At 37.6% G+C, this 14,994-nt stretch overlaps 1 protein-coding gene across 6 annotated transcripts in view; it reads right to left on the bottom strand.

The window, feature by feature from the left end:
- GREB1L (GREB1 like retinoic acid receptor coactivator) overlaps positions 1-14,994 on the bottom strand; it is a 287,870-nt gene that overhangs the window by 147,666 nt on the left and 125,210 nt on the right. For 5 of the 6 annotated variants that reach the window (XM_063653474.1, XM_063653473.1, XM_054460340.2 and 2 more), the window contains one exon: positions 10,583-10,692. The gene's annotated coding sequence lies outside the window, so the exon portion shown is untranslated. Of the gene's footprint in view, positions 1-10,582; positions 10,693-12,864; positions 13,202-14,994 lie in introns of those variants that run through there. The other variant, XM_054460339.2, reaches the window with a different exon arrangement.

Genomic DNA, 14,994 nt, shown 5'->3' with positions numbered 1-14,994 from the left:
TGCAGTGAGCCAAGATCGCGCCACTGGACTCCAGCCTGGGTGACACAGCGAGACTCTGAGACTCCGTCTCAAAAAAAAGACAGAAAGCCAACTTGTAATTTCCACTATATACTTATGTATTGTATGTATCTGGCTGACATCAAGTTTATAAGACTCCATTACATTGCTTTTCCATATTTTTTATTGTAAAATTACAAAAGGACAAACTATATTAAATATTTTGTCATAGCACTACAGACCTCTGAGATACTAACAAGCACTTCTGTGACTTTGAGAAAATGTGGAAGAAAAGGACAGTAAAAAATATGAGCAAGTCTTTCTGTATCCCTAATTAATTGCTCCAAATGCACACTGGATCAACTACAAACCACCACAACATTGTGGTTTGCAGCCTTTCTGCTCTATCCTTTTCCCTTTTTCCATAGAAAGAAAAATTGTAGAATGGGGATGTGGGTAAAACAGGCAGCCTGTATCTCCGGTGACTTTAGGAAGTGGGGCTAGAGAGGTTGGAAGAAAAAAAAAAAAAGAGTAGCTTGGGAAACAGGTGCCTGCTAATGCTTCCACGCCTTTCCTCAATTCTCCTTTTCCTTCTGAAAATGGAAAAAAGTAGTAATGCACTCTGAGGGACAGTACTCCTTAACCTGTATGTTTTCATTTCCTTTTTGTGAAAGGTTTCATAGTTAATAATTACTCTATTATTAAAACTGTACTTCTATAGTATTTATTAAGTACATAGCAGAGAGGTCGGGTGCAGTGGCTCAGACCTGTAATCCCAGCACTCTGGGAGGCCGAGGCGGGCAGACCACCTGAGAGGTCAGGAGCTTGAGACCAGCCTGGCCAACACTGCAAAACCCCATCTCTACTAAAAACACAAAAAATAGCCAGTCATGGTGGCAGGCGCCTGTAATCCCAGCTACTCGGGAGGCTGAGGCAGGAGAATCACTTGAACCCTGGAGTGAAGGTTGCAGTGAGCCGAGATCACGCCATTGCACTCCAGCCTGGGCAACAAGAGCAAAACTCTCTCTCAAAAAAATTAAAAAAAAAAAAGTATACAGCAGAGAGAGAGAGAGAAATGCCCTCCTCAGTGATAAAATTTTCCCTTAACTCTCAAAGACTTTTTACAATTAAAGCATTGATTTCAGAATATACAGTCTTACTTGTAGTTAAAGTTGTATGTGAAGCACGTGTTACAATGGCAGGCATTACTGGAAGTTAATATAATAGTAGCTGTTGTTATTATTACTAGTAGTAGTGATGGTGGTGGTGGTGGTGGTGGTGGTGGTAGTGGTGGTGGTGGTGGTGGTAGTTATTGTCAAAAAATGTGAAAGAAAGCATCCCTTCAGTGATTGCAAGAGTAGCATGGAGAGCTTACTAAGTGCCAAGCAAGCACTATTATTACTCACATTTTCAAGATAACTGAGACTTAGAGAAGTTAAGGAACTTGCCTAAGATCACCCTGCAAGGAAACAGGTAAACAGGGTAGAACCAAATCAGTTTGGCTCAGAAGCAGCTCTCTTAGGTGCTATCTTTATCACTCAGACCATTAAGCTACTAACCCACTGACCAAGATGGCCCAACTGGGTAAATGAAAACTCGGTAATGTACTACAAAATTGCTGACCTCCAAAGAAAAAAATCAGAAAAGAAAATGTTTGTTTGCTGATGTGGCCTCATCTCTATTTATCACAGTTGCAAGACATGCTGAAAAGGAAATTTTAACTTAAGATATGAGCCTAAGAGTCACAAAGCCAAATAACAATTTTAAAAATCACAACAAAATAACCGTACCTCTCTATTAAAAAACTCCTCACATCAGGGCTGGGTGTGGTGGCTCATGCCTGTAATCCCAGCACTTTGGGAGGCTGAGGTGGACTAATCACGAGGTCAGAAGTTCGAGACCAGCCTGGCCAAGATGGTGAAACCCGTCTCTACTAAAAATACAAAAATTAGCCGGGCGTGGTGGTGCGTGCCTATAGTCCCAGCTACTCGGGAGGCTGAGGCAGAAGAATCGCTTGAACCCAGGAGGTGGAGGTTGCAGTGAGCCAAGATCGTGCCACTGCATTCCAGCCTGGGCAACAGAGTGAGACTCTGTCTCAAAAAAACAAAACAAAACAAAACAAAAAACCTCCTCACATAAAAAATTAGCCAAGATTGGTGGCGGGTGCTTGTAGTCTCAGCTACTTGGGAGGCTGAGGTGGGAGAACTGCTTGAGCCCAGAAGTCGAGGCTGCAGTGAGCCACGATCATGCCACTGCACTCCAGCCTGGCTGACAGAATGAGACCCTGTGTGGAAAAAAAAAAAAAAGAAAAAGAAAAAGGAAAAAAGTTCCCCTTTTGATTAAGTATAAATATATTTTCAAGTATGGCACTTGGGGTTTTAATAAAAGTTTCTTTTAATACCAACTATCTGAAACAAATAAACATTAATTTTTAAAAGTATTTTTAAAAAGAAAATGACAACGAAGAACAAGAAAAACACTGATTTTTAAAAAGATCATGTACAAGCTAAAAGAAAAAGAACTGAATCTAAAACACTAATTTGGGGTTGTGTGATTTTAACAGCAAAGTAAGCTGTGGTACAGGTAGATGGGGATGTACATATTCTAAGTAATAACTCATTTTAAGTTTTAAAATATGTATTTCTAAGCTTTGTCTACTGAAAAATCTGAGAAGCAATACCATTCAATTACTATTAATAAGCACTTCCTATACTCTGATTGTAGTGGCCTAATGCCTTCCACACTGAAAGGAATGAAGATTTTTTCAAGGTATGACCAGTTCCAAGTCTGGGGCAGGGAATACGCAAGATGAGCCTCGAACATCTGAACAAGAAAGCAAAGGTTATCAAGAACTAATAAGGCTGGGTGCAGTGGCTCACACCTGTAATCCCAGCAATTTGGGAGGCCAAGGCAGGCAGATGGCTTGAGTCCAGGAGTTTGAGACCAACCTGGGCAACATGACAAAACCCTGTCTCTACAAAAAATACAAAAATTAACTGGGCATGTGGTGGTGTGTGCCTGTGGTCCCAGCTACTCGGGAGGCTGAGGCATGAGAATTGTTTGAGCCTGAGAGGTGGTGGCTGCAGTGACCCTGTGATTGTGCCACTGCACTCCAGCCTGGGTGACAGAGTGAAACCTGGCCTGAAGGGAAAAAAAAAAAAAAAAAAAAAGAACTAATGAAGCATGTTAAAAGACATATGAGACTACTTGAAGAGCTCCCATAGGCTAAAGATTAGAGAAACCAAACATAAAAGAGAATAAATCCAACTGACTGAAGCATATTTAAAATATAAAAATTCACAAATTAATTTTGCTACTACAGGAGAAAAAGCAAGAGCTCCTTTGGAAAGACAAAAACAAAGCACTACAAGCAGGAAAAGAAAAGAGCAAAGCATTTATTCCGCTCTTTCTGTACTTCTAAAAGAAAAGAGCAAACCATTTATTCTGCTCTTTCTGTACTTCCAAGTAACCAAATAGTCCTGATTATTGAGAGTTTGAATTTTTTTAAAAGAAGAATTCCAGCTAAAAAATGTTCAAAGATGGCCAGGCACAGTGGCTCACTCCTGTAATCCCAGCACTTTAGGAGGCCAAGGCGGGTGGATCACCTGAGGTCAGGAGTTCGAGACCAGCTTGGTCAACATAGTGAAACTCCGTCTCTACTAAAAATACAAAAATTAGCTGGGTACGGTGGTGGGTGCCTGTAATCCCAGCTACTCGGGAGGCTGAGGCAGGAGAATCGCATGAACCTGGGACGCGGAGGTTGCAGTGAGCCGAGATAGCACCACTGCACTCCAGCGTGGGTGACACAAAACTCTGTCTCAAAAAAAAAAGGGGCAGGGGGCAAAGAATGACAGAATTATAAAATTACCACTTTGTAACCCCTAATGAAAACTTCGTTCAGGCAATGGTTAATAAGTGAAACCATGAGAGAGAAGGTTGATGGGGAACTTTATAATGGAGAGATCACGCTGTCACCTCCTGAATCCACTGGTTGAGCTTAGCATCACTAAAAGTGAGACAGTGAGATGATGCGTGCCTTCTCAGTGGAGACGATATGAAGCACACTCACCACCTAGGAAGCATTCCTGCCAAAGGGTATCATGAATTTAGTCATCCCTCTAGAACAGGGGTGTCCAATCTTTTGTCTTCCCTGGACCACACTGGAAGAATAAGAAATGTCTTGGGCCAAACATAAAATACACAAACACTAACAATAGCTTATGAGCAAAAAAAAAAAAAGAAAAGAAAAAAAAAGAAAAATTGCAAAAAAAACTCATAATTTTTTGTTGTTGTTTTGGCGTGATCTCAGCTCACCGCAACCTCCACCTCCCAGGTTCAAGCGATTCTCCTGCCTCAGCCTCCTGACTAGCTGGGATTACAGGCGTCCGCCATCACGCCCATCTAATTTTGTATTTTTAGTAGAGATGGGGTTTCTCCATATTGGTCAGGCTGATCTTGAACTCCCAACCTCAGGTGATCCACCTGCCTCGGCCTCCCAAAGTGCTGGGATTACAGGCATGAGCCACTGCACCCGGCAAAAATCTCGTAATATTTTAAGAAAGTTTACAAATTTGTGTTGGGTCACATTCAAAGCCATCTTGGGCCACACTGGAAGAACTGTTCTGGGCCACACATAAAATACACTATCGACAACTGATGAGCTAAAAAACAAAACAAAACAAATTGCAAAAAAATCTCTCATGTCAGGCATAATACTAAAAAGACAAATTTGGGGCTGGGCATGGTGGCTTATGCCTGTAATCCTAGCACTTTGGGAGGCTGAGGCAGGTGGATCACAAGGTCAGGAGTTCAAGACCAGCCTGGCCAAGATGGTGAAACCCTATCTCTACTAAAAATACAAAAATTAGCCTGGCGTGGTGGCGAATGCCTGTAATCCCAGCTACTTGGGAGACTGAGGCAGAGAACTGCTTGAACTTGGAAGGCGGAGGTTGCAGTGAGCCGAGATCATGCCATTGAACTCCAGCCTGGGCAACAAAGCGAGACTGTCTCAAAAAAAAAAAAAAAAAAAAAGACAAATTTGTATAACTTCCTAGTTTTCTATTAACTTTTTCTTTACAGATGTCACTTTCTAAACTTTAACAATTATTCACTCAGCATTTATAGGAATTCTACTGTCATAGGGATTAATTACATTGACTCAGGAGTCCAATGACCTTAATTCAAATCCTGTACCCACCTACTCCTAGTATGATATTGGGCAAATTATTCAATCTTTCATCTGTAAAATGGAGACAGTACTTTCAATTTCATAGATTTTTGTGAAAATACATGAGATTTTACATACAGTAATAAGTTTTTAGAATAGTGCCTGGCACAGGGAAAAAGTGCAGAAAATGTTGGTAGCCATAGTAGCACCTTTTTTTTTTTTTTTTTTGAGATGAAGTCTCACACTGTCTCCTAGGCTGGAGCGCAGTGGTGTGATCTCGGCTCACTGCAAGCTCCGCCTCCCAGGTTCACGCCATTCTCCTGCCTCAGCCTCCCGAGTAGCTGGGACTACAGGTGCCCACCACCACACCCAGCTAATTTGTTGTATTTTTAGTAGAGACAGGGTTTCACCACATAAGCCACGATGGTCTCGATCCCCTGATCTCATGATCCGCCCGCCTCGGCCTCCCAAAGTGCTGGGATTACAGGCATGAGCCACGGCACCTGGCCAGTAGCAACCATTTTTAAATTAAAAAAAAAAAAAAATTGTATCATTGTGCCACATTGAGGATATGAAGAAAAGTAAGATGCATTCTTTCCTTTATAAAAGTTGGACACTACAGTAGATTCTGGAGCCTTGTTTCTAGGAAAAATAATGTAAAAGTTCCAAAGGCTGCTATTTGGCACTATATACAATTTATTTATTAAGAAATTGTACAATCATATATACAAATCATGAGATGACCTTTGACACCAAGAACAGCACTGCCCAACAGAATTTTCTAAGATAATGAAAACGTTCATATTCTGGACTGTCCAATATGGTAGCCACTAGCCACATGTGGCAGTTGAACACTTAAAACGTGGCCAGTGTGACTGAGGAACTAAAATTTCAATTTTATTTAATTGTAATTAATTTTTTTTTTTTACACAGAGTCTTACTCTGTTGCCCAGACTGGAGTGCAGTGGTGTGATCTCAGCTTACTGCAACCTCTACCTCGTGGGCTCAAGCAATTCTCCTGCATCATGCCTCAGCCTCCCAAGTACCTGAGACTAGAGGCATGTGCCACCTGCCCGGCTATTTTCTGTATTTTTTTGTAGAGACGGGATTTCACCATGCTGGCAAGGCTGGTCTCGAACCCCTGGCCTCAAGCAATCCACCTGCCTCAGGCTCCCAAAGTGTGGAATTAAAGGCGTGAGCCACTGTGCCCAGCTGTAATTAATTTAAATAGCTACATGTGACTAGTAGCTGTCATACTGAACAGTACAACTCTAGAGTATGTACAATGATTGAGAGATAAAAGATTTCTTAAATTCTAAGAGGCTTGGCTGTGTCCCTACTGATGTGACCTTGAGCTTTTGTGTCTTATCCAATTATATATTAAACAGATCTGAAGAGATATGTCTTCCCAAGCACATTCCATAAAAGCACAAAGCTAACCATGCATTCAAAACAGAAGTGTTTTATTTCATTTTTATTCATCCTTCTTGCTGAGAATGTTTAGAAAGTGCAAACAGATTAAAAGACAAAAATTTTAAACTCCTTTAATAGTTTTGTACATTTAAATTTGGAAATTTGGATTTCTTTTTTCTTTTTTTTTTGAGATGGAGTCTCACTCTGCTGCCTAGGCTGGAGTGTAGTGGTGCAATCGTGGCTCACTGCAACCTCCTCCTCCTAGGTTCAAGCGATTCTCCTGCCTCAGCCTCCTGAGTAGCTGAGATTACAGGCGCGTGCCACCACGCTTGGCTAATTTTTGTATTTATTTAGTAGAGACAGGGTTTCACCATGTTGGCCAGGCTGGACGAATTTCTTTTGATAGTTTGTAAAGCCAAAAGTATTTTAGGTATTCAAATAAAGACCCAACCCTATTAACTTAATCCTAAAATTTACCCTTTTTAGCAATATACTTACAGATATGCAATATGTATTAAATTGTTTTAGAAATAATTATTGTACTATGCCAACTAATTTCATAATAATGACTAAAAACTATCATGACTACAACGCTATTTTTCCTTTGTAACAAAGAAGTACACATTACCACTGGAAATCTTTACTTTCTTCCTTGAAATGCCAGAAATTCTTCTGTAAAATAAACACCTCTTGTCAAGACTCTCTGGAACTAGTATAATTACCAGAGGCAATCCTTGTGTAAGATCAAAGAAGCAAAACAATAATAGGCAACGTGTGACCTCTACCATGTCACCAGAGACCAATTTTTCAACAGGGAGAACAGTCAATAATCCAGAACAGAAAACATTAAATAACCAGAAATGCTTCCAAAGCGTGGCTCACCACATCTTTCAACGCTGTCACATTCAGAGTTCAGAGTCTCTATGGTTTCCGAAAACAAACTTCTGGGGATTTATCACAACAATCATTAAAATCTGCATAAAACACCAGAGGCAAAAAACAATTCGCCAATTTCCCAAATGCAGAGTAGAATTTCAAAAGATACTATAATAATTTTCCAAATTTCATCTGATGCTTTAAAAAGTATAGTGAGAAAGGCATAGATAACTAAATATTTTCCACCTAACACTCAACTGATTTCTCTTATTTACCTAGCCTCATTTAATTTTCCCAAAAAAGTTGTTTGCAAAGTTGGCTATGAACATTAACCAGATAAATATAATTAGTAATAATAACACATTAAATACTTCTACTGGTTTTTTTTGGCTTTGTTTTGTTTTTGATAATGGTGGGTCACTAAACCCAGAAACAGGGTCTCCTGTGTAATATATTTGAGTGAGTAAGCATTACAAGGGTACAAAGAGAGGTAAATAAATTCCCAAAGTAATTACAGTAAAACAGAAGTACATTTAAAACTGACTTCTAAAAAGTACCGCAAATCAAATTGTGCCTTAGAATCAGCAAAACTTGATTGTTTTTCTTAAATACTATTGCCAAATAGCTGTCTTCTTTCAAAATCAGACGTGAATTAGGGGCTGAACAAATGTATTTGAATTATTTAACCTGCAAAGCACACATTCCACTGGTAATTTAGAGAGTGAGTAATAAAAGAAGTAGACTTTGCTTGAAAGAAAAAGCACTGTAAATTCAAAGCAACCGTGAACACTGCTTTTTTCTTAAACATTCTATTCTTTTATGATTTCTTGCTACCTCCATCTTTCCACTCTGTCATCTGCCCCTGTCTTTCCATCTTCTTAGCTTATTAACATTGCTAATCGTATTTGTCAGTTTTGCCACAATTTTAAGGCCTCTTAAACAGCTGTGGGTTTTCTCTAGGCAATTATCAGTCACTATACTTAGGTTTCTAAATTAGTTGTTGAAAGATGCTTTAACCTTGAGAAAATAGAAAAAGAGCAGACTACATGCTAAGCCTTACATTTATGTGTATGTTCCTTTAACACGAGTGATTATCAAAAATTCAAAACAAATCACACACAAGTAGTAGATATTGTAAATTTATAAATTAACAAGGCCTATTATAGGCCTTATCATTTTATCTTTCTTCCCTTACTATATACATTGTAATATATGCTTTCTCTCTATATATGTGTATAGATTGGAATGTAAAAGATAGTATATAAACTGGAATATCAAAATACTGCCAAATTCCTCTAACAGTCTCCTTTCACAACCTGTCAGGTGGCTAATACCTTTCAAAGGTATCCACAATCATATAAGCGGTCTCTTGAGGTCATGGGTTGTGGTAAAGAGAGCTTTTACAATATGCAGATTTTTCCCTTCTCCATTTCCCTTCAAAGAGAAAACTCCTTATTGTATTGCTTTTCTTATTCTCTATTCTTGACTCTGACACTGATTTTCTTCTTGACCACATTCAGGAAGAAACACGAGGTTTTAGGTTATTTGTCAACTGACAGCCCTTTCTATCAACAACTAAATAAAAAAATCTGTATTCCAGAAACATGACACTTCATGTACCACCCATTACATAAGTTAAAATAAATTCAAATATTACTTTTTAGGGTTAACAAGTTTTGGTGTTTTTAAAGGTTTAATAATAATACCTTGTTTGCGGATTAGGCCAAAAGCTTGTAGAATGATTTTTAAATTAATGTAGGTTCCCGGCTTACCTCTCCCCGTCCACCCTCCCTCACTCCCCACCCACTACCACTTTCTGCTCCAAGGAAAGAAAAAGGTGATATTTCAACAGTGCAACATTCTTCCTGAGAGAGAAACACTAAAATGATAAACATTTTGAAAAGCAAAGTACACTTCAAACTCCAACTGTTCTTTCAGACCTATATTGACTCTTATAGACGTTGCCAACATTTGGTAAGGATTATCCTTCCATTAGACAAAAGCGAGCATTCCTTAGATAAATCAGGAGTTTTTGCCATGAGACTCATAAAACCTTTTCACAACACAGGTTTTCAAGAGAATCCTTTAAGGTTTAGGAGGCTGCTCCTTTTACTAAGTAACAAAATACACCCCATGGTGTCTCACTGACCCCACTCAGCTGTCCTTTGACCTCCTCAATTGTTGCAGCCTAACTCCAGGGTCCACAGAATGTGCCTCCCATATCAAAAAGGCTAATGTTGCTTCCTCCTAGCACCTGGTGAAACAAAATGCAACAGTTCTCTTTCTTCTGCCTCCTCCGCTCCCTCTCTGACCATTTTCCAGATGTTCCAGGCCCAAATGTTAAGCCCATCCTGGGTTTCAGTATCTGCGTGGTCACCATGAAGGAACAAACAGGGACCAGGCTGAAGTGGCAATGACCCTCTTGTTCTTTTTGGCCTCAAAAGGATACAACGTGTTATAAAAGAGGAAAAGATCTTTGGCCTCTCTTGGAAATGCCAGGCTATTTAAGCACATTGTAACGTCCAAAAGGAGAGAAACAGTCTTGGGATATGCCCCTTCTGACAGACAGGAGTTACCTAAACAGTAGCCTTAAATTCTCAATTCTAAGCAAGCATCTGATTTTCTTTGATGGGGTGGGGGTGGGGAGCATCACCTTTTTCCTTTTCTAAATTAAAAGCCTCCTAAAATAGAAAAACAAAAACTTTTATAAAATCTTTAGAACATACATCTCAGGATAGTGTTATATGAGACAAATATATGCAGTCAACAGGGATAATCTGGGTATTTATGCAGAAGCCAATAATCTAGAAGTCTTATTTACTAGACAATTTGAAGCATAAAATCATAATCAACAAAAGGGAATAAAGAACCGAATTCTTATTTTCTTAATTTAGGTATATAGGAAATACAGAGGTTGTTGTAGAGAAAGAACTCACTGCAGAAGCTTTCTGGTATGGGGTAAGCGGACCGGGGAGGGGAGAGGAAAGCAGGGAAGGAGAGGGACTCATGGAAATATCTTATTCACTTTAAGGAGCAAACATAGTAGTTTTATTTAAATTCTAAATACAACTTCCTAAAACAAATTTGATCTTGAAAAATTGGGGAGGGTCATATATAATTGTACAATACCTTTGTTTATTTATTAACATTTTTGAATCACAGTCATGATTAAGTTGGGCAGTCAACACTTCAGGGAGTCTGTTGCCTAGATTTTAACTTGTTTAAAGCTTTTTGTGCACCTGCAAAAACATAAAAAATAAAAATATATACATAAAGACATGAGTTAATTTCCAAATACATATTCTATAATATAATAATCCAAATATTTATAATTCTATGAAAATCACACTTAGAAATGATCAGTCTCACACTTTTCAACTCCATATACATTATCATGAGCAAATATACAGATACTCCACCTTTCTCAATAGTCTCAAAATAATTACTCCTAATTATATATACTCAAGGATAATTTCTGTTGTTCTTATGATTTCCCCCACTAAAAGTAGGTTGAATAAGTCTGTCAAGTCTGCATTTATGGCAGATGTTACCATAATATCAAAAGCCAACAGACTATTTTTAGGAATGAAATTAGTGGAAGGTAATTTTCTTATCTAAGGAATTTAAGAGTAATAATCCCTGATACCCGGCCCAAATTTATCTACTCAAAGAACTATCAAAAACGTAAAACATAATTAACATTGATTGAATAATTTCCAGTAAGAAAGCCTGCAAAGAGAAAAAGCTATTGTTTCTTACCCTTCTGAGTAGCGTATTCCTAGAAGATATTAAACTAAGTAATTATAATTGCATATAATTGGTTGAAAAGTATAGTATGCGTGCTCATCCCTCCTCTAAATAGATTATGGTCAATATAAACTACTGCATGGGAAAATAGGAAATACAGTTGTAAAACATAAAGTGAAATGAAAACTACTTGTCATTGATTTTTATAGATAACACAGAAGCATTTCTAGTCCTTTGTTATTTTGTTTAAAAAGAAAACAAAAGAGGATTTTCCTAAGAAAGAAACTAACTTCAATATAAATATTTATATAACTAAAATACTTGAAGTAAAATTAATTTATGTTGTCTAAAAATGGTTTTTTTTTTGTTTTACTTTTCTCTTATGCCGACTTGAAAGAAAAAAAATTTTAGATTTTTCGAATAAAAATATTTATCTTACCTCTTACTGTCAGAAGAATGTCTTCAGGCCAAATAATAATTAAAAATGGAAGCTCTAGGTTTTCAAACTCACATATATCCCACCTGCCCACACATAAATAGACATCTTTTCCTAAGTCAGCAGGAGCCTTGCTACCCACATCCAAACCCAAGATTACCCCATATGGTCAACAAGGTCAAACTGCATTACTGCCAATGAAACTATATTACTCCACAAGGACCCTAATGATTAAAAAAAAAAAAAGTCAGTAATCTAATTCCAATAGCTTCAGAGTCTAAAATTGCTAATTTTGGCCACGTGCTGCACACTTCACCTGTTAGTAATGACATTTTTGTATTTTCTTCTAATTACACTCAAAGCTAAGACCTTTGGCCCTGGGCCACAGACCCCTATTCAGGCTGCACACATTCTCTTAAACGACCTGATCCTTTGTTGTCACTCTTACTCTTTCATCTATTATTTACACCCATAGAGAAGGAAGATACTCAACCATTTGTATAGCTTAAAGCTTCTAATCATCTTAATTTCTTTGCCTTTCAACCTATGGTCTTTTTCATAGACAAATGCCAAGAAGTTTGACAAAATCATTTTTTTTTTTTTGCAATCATATTGCCCCCTCTTCTCCTTTCTTACTCTCTGGCCAACCTCCTTCCTGTTCCTTGTCTTTCACAGGAGGAACTTTGTATTAGCCAGGATTTATAAATTTTGACCTTTGCCAACAAAATAAATTTCTAAATACAATACAAATCTCCAACTTGTTCTGACAGATCAATAACAGTTATATTTCTTTTTTTGACCAAAGAGCCCCTTAAGTTGAAGGTTACTGAAAATAACTTAAAATCTGTCCCCAGCCTCCCAAAAGCCTGAGCATTGAATTTTCAGAATTCCTCTACAAAAGTGCCAAAAAGCGTTTAGTAAACAATAAGAATATTAGTTATGTGGCCAAAACTTTTCATTTTAATGTCTATGCTTGCTCACTTGTTTACAAAAAGAAAATTTAGAAAAAAAGAGGAAGGAAAGAAAAAAAAGAAAAGAAAACAGAAAAATTTTAAGGTTAGATTTTTAATTTAATCTTTAAAACATTAAAAAGACTACTAATTCTCCAAACAGCAAAATCCTCAAATAATATATTCTGTATTATTATGATTCTTTCCCAATACTTTACCAAGATTAAAAAATATATATTCAAACACATTTTGCAAATCCAAAGCATGGAATTGTTTACCATGATGCAGATGTCTCCCTCAGATCACGAAAGCCACCAAAAGATTCTGATTTCCAAGATGTTTATAAAATGACATCTGATCCATCTTTGCTCTCTTCCTCTATTGCTCAGCTTACTCTTGATTTCTAACAGTGTTTCCTTGTTGTCTGTCCCCTCTGCACACCCTGAAACCCCTTGACTTTTCTTATTTTCACCATTTGCTTCAACCAGCAGTTCACTGGAGACCCATCCATCTTGTAATGCCTAAAGTGACAGATGCTCTCAGAAACAACCACACTGCTGAGTGAACAAAAGATAACATCACCTCCAGGAACTCCAGAGAGAAATACAACTGCAAGCTTAAGACAGGGGCTGACTTGACAGACACTGGACCATAAACCTCTTCTAAGCAAAAAAGAAAACAATTGCCACACACACAAAAAAAATCTGACACAATCAAAGGCAGAAAAGAGTGATTATTTGTGGATTGCCTTTTCACTCTGTAACTCACTTTTCCCCACCCAGTGCTTTTATATTGGGGCAATTCACTCACCAATAGGCAGGAGGAGTTCTTGTGTGTTGGCGTGGGGGGGCGGGGGGAGGGGGGTGGGGAGGCGGGGGTGGCAGGGGGAGCCTTTCTCAAGTATCTTCTTTTATTCATCAATATTCAAAGTGAAATTCATTCACAAGTGTTTCAGGAAATCTAAGTCTACCATACAGCATTCTTAAGCCTGACTCTTAATATCTGGACTCAGAAATGCTGACTCAATTCTACTGCAGTGAAAGGCACATGCATGCTTTGCAAATTAAAAATACATTAGAAATTAAAAAGCAACCTGTGACAATGTCAACAATATGTGCAGCACATTTGAAAAAGCCAACCATTCATCAGACAACCTCCAACTTGGGTTAAAAAGACATTTTACAAGAGGATTCTGGGAAGGGCTGCACAGCTCTTTTCTAACAAAGGAAAGGTCATATTAACATCTCCCAGCAACAAACTAATGACAGGGAAGCTGTAGATGCAGGAGACTCTGCTTGATGCCATCTAGGTTCTAGGACTTTCATTGTGGCTGTTGTTTAAAACATCTTATTTAAAACCATCAGACAGCAATAGGAAGTAAATATAACTCTAACATTCAGACAAATTCAGTGAAGGGGAAATTTCAAAGAACATAAAAACAAAAACTAACCTGGAGGTCAATTAAGAACATCATGTGGTCAATGCCAATTATGGAGATTAACAATCCGTTTTTAGAATAGATATCGAGCAACACAGGAAAACCTCTGTTGGAGCTAAATACATTATTCTTCTCAAAAAGGGCAAATGATACAAATATTTATGTTACATCTAAAGAAAAAAGCCAAAATGCTTAAGAAAATTCCCACTGACAATATTTCTAAGAAGAAATCTAAATACTTATAATGGCATTTCTTTAATAAAAATATTTTTTTCTCTAAAATGTTTGCACACAAAGCCTTTAAGTTATGCTACAATCATTTTTCTTTGGGGTTACTAATGACTTCTCTCCTCCCCACTCTCCGAAAAAAAAAAACAAATTTTAAAATATATTTTGTCTCCTGTGATTGAATTACTTGTGGGGAGGAGGTTAAAAAAATTTCAACTTATATAAATCAACATATCAGTTACTTAAACATTTTTATGTCTCTCTTATTTCCCCAAACACTTCAATGTATCTTTCATAAATAACATAGTATAATATTTCATAATCTCAGAATTTTCTGGGTTTTTTTTAAGGCTGGCAAAGTAGAATACATACAAAATAATAAAATGAGTATGTAAAATCATATCACAATAGAAAAAAGATTAAATAATTATAGAACACTTACATAAAATACTTGTTCTAATATGGACTGGATCTTTAACTAGGAGACTTTATAAACAAAGCCTTATACACACTGGCCCTAAGTAATCTCCCACAATCTATTAATCCAAAAGTACCACATCATTCAACACTTTCAAACTTTGGCATTAATAACAAGAAAGAGAAGTGACCTTGAAATGACAGCTCCACTGCAGAAGGCTCAAAAAAAGATCCAATTAAATGACCTACTTTAAAACACAATAGAATCAATACGCATGCTAGAAAAGTACACCCCTGTGGAAAGTTCTTATTGTCTGACTGATGA

This window comes from Pongo pygmaeus, chromosome 17, assembly GCF_028885625.2.
Source record: "Pongo pygmaeus isolate AG05252 chromosome 17, NHGRI_mPonPyg2-v2.0_pri, whole genome shotgun sequence".
NCBI lineage: Eukaryota > Metazoa > Chordata > Mammalia > Primates > Hominidae > Pongo > Pongo pygmaeus.
This window is presented reverse-complemented; position numbering and strand designations above follow the sequence as displayed.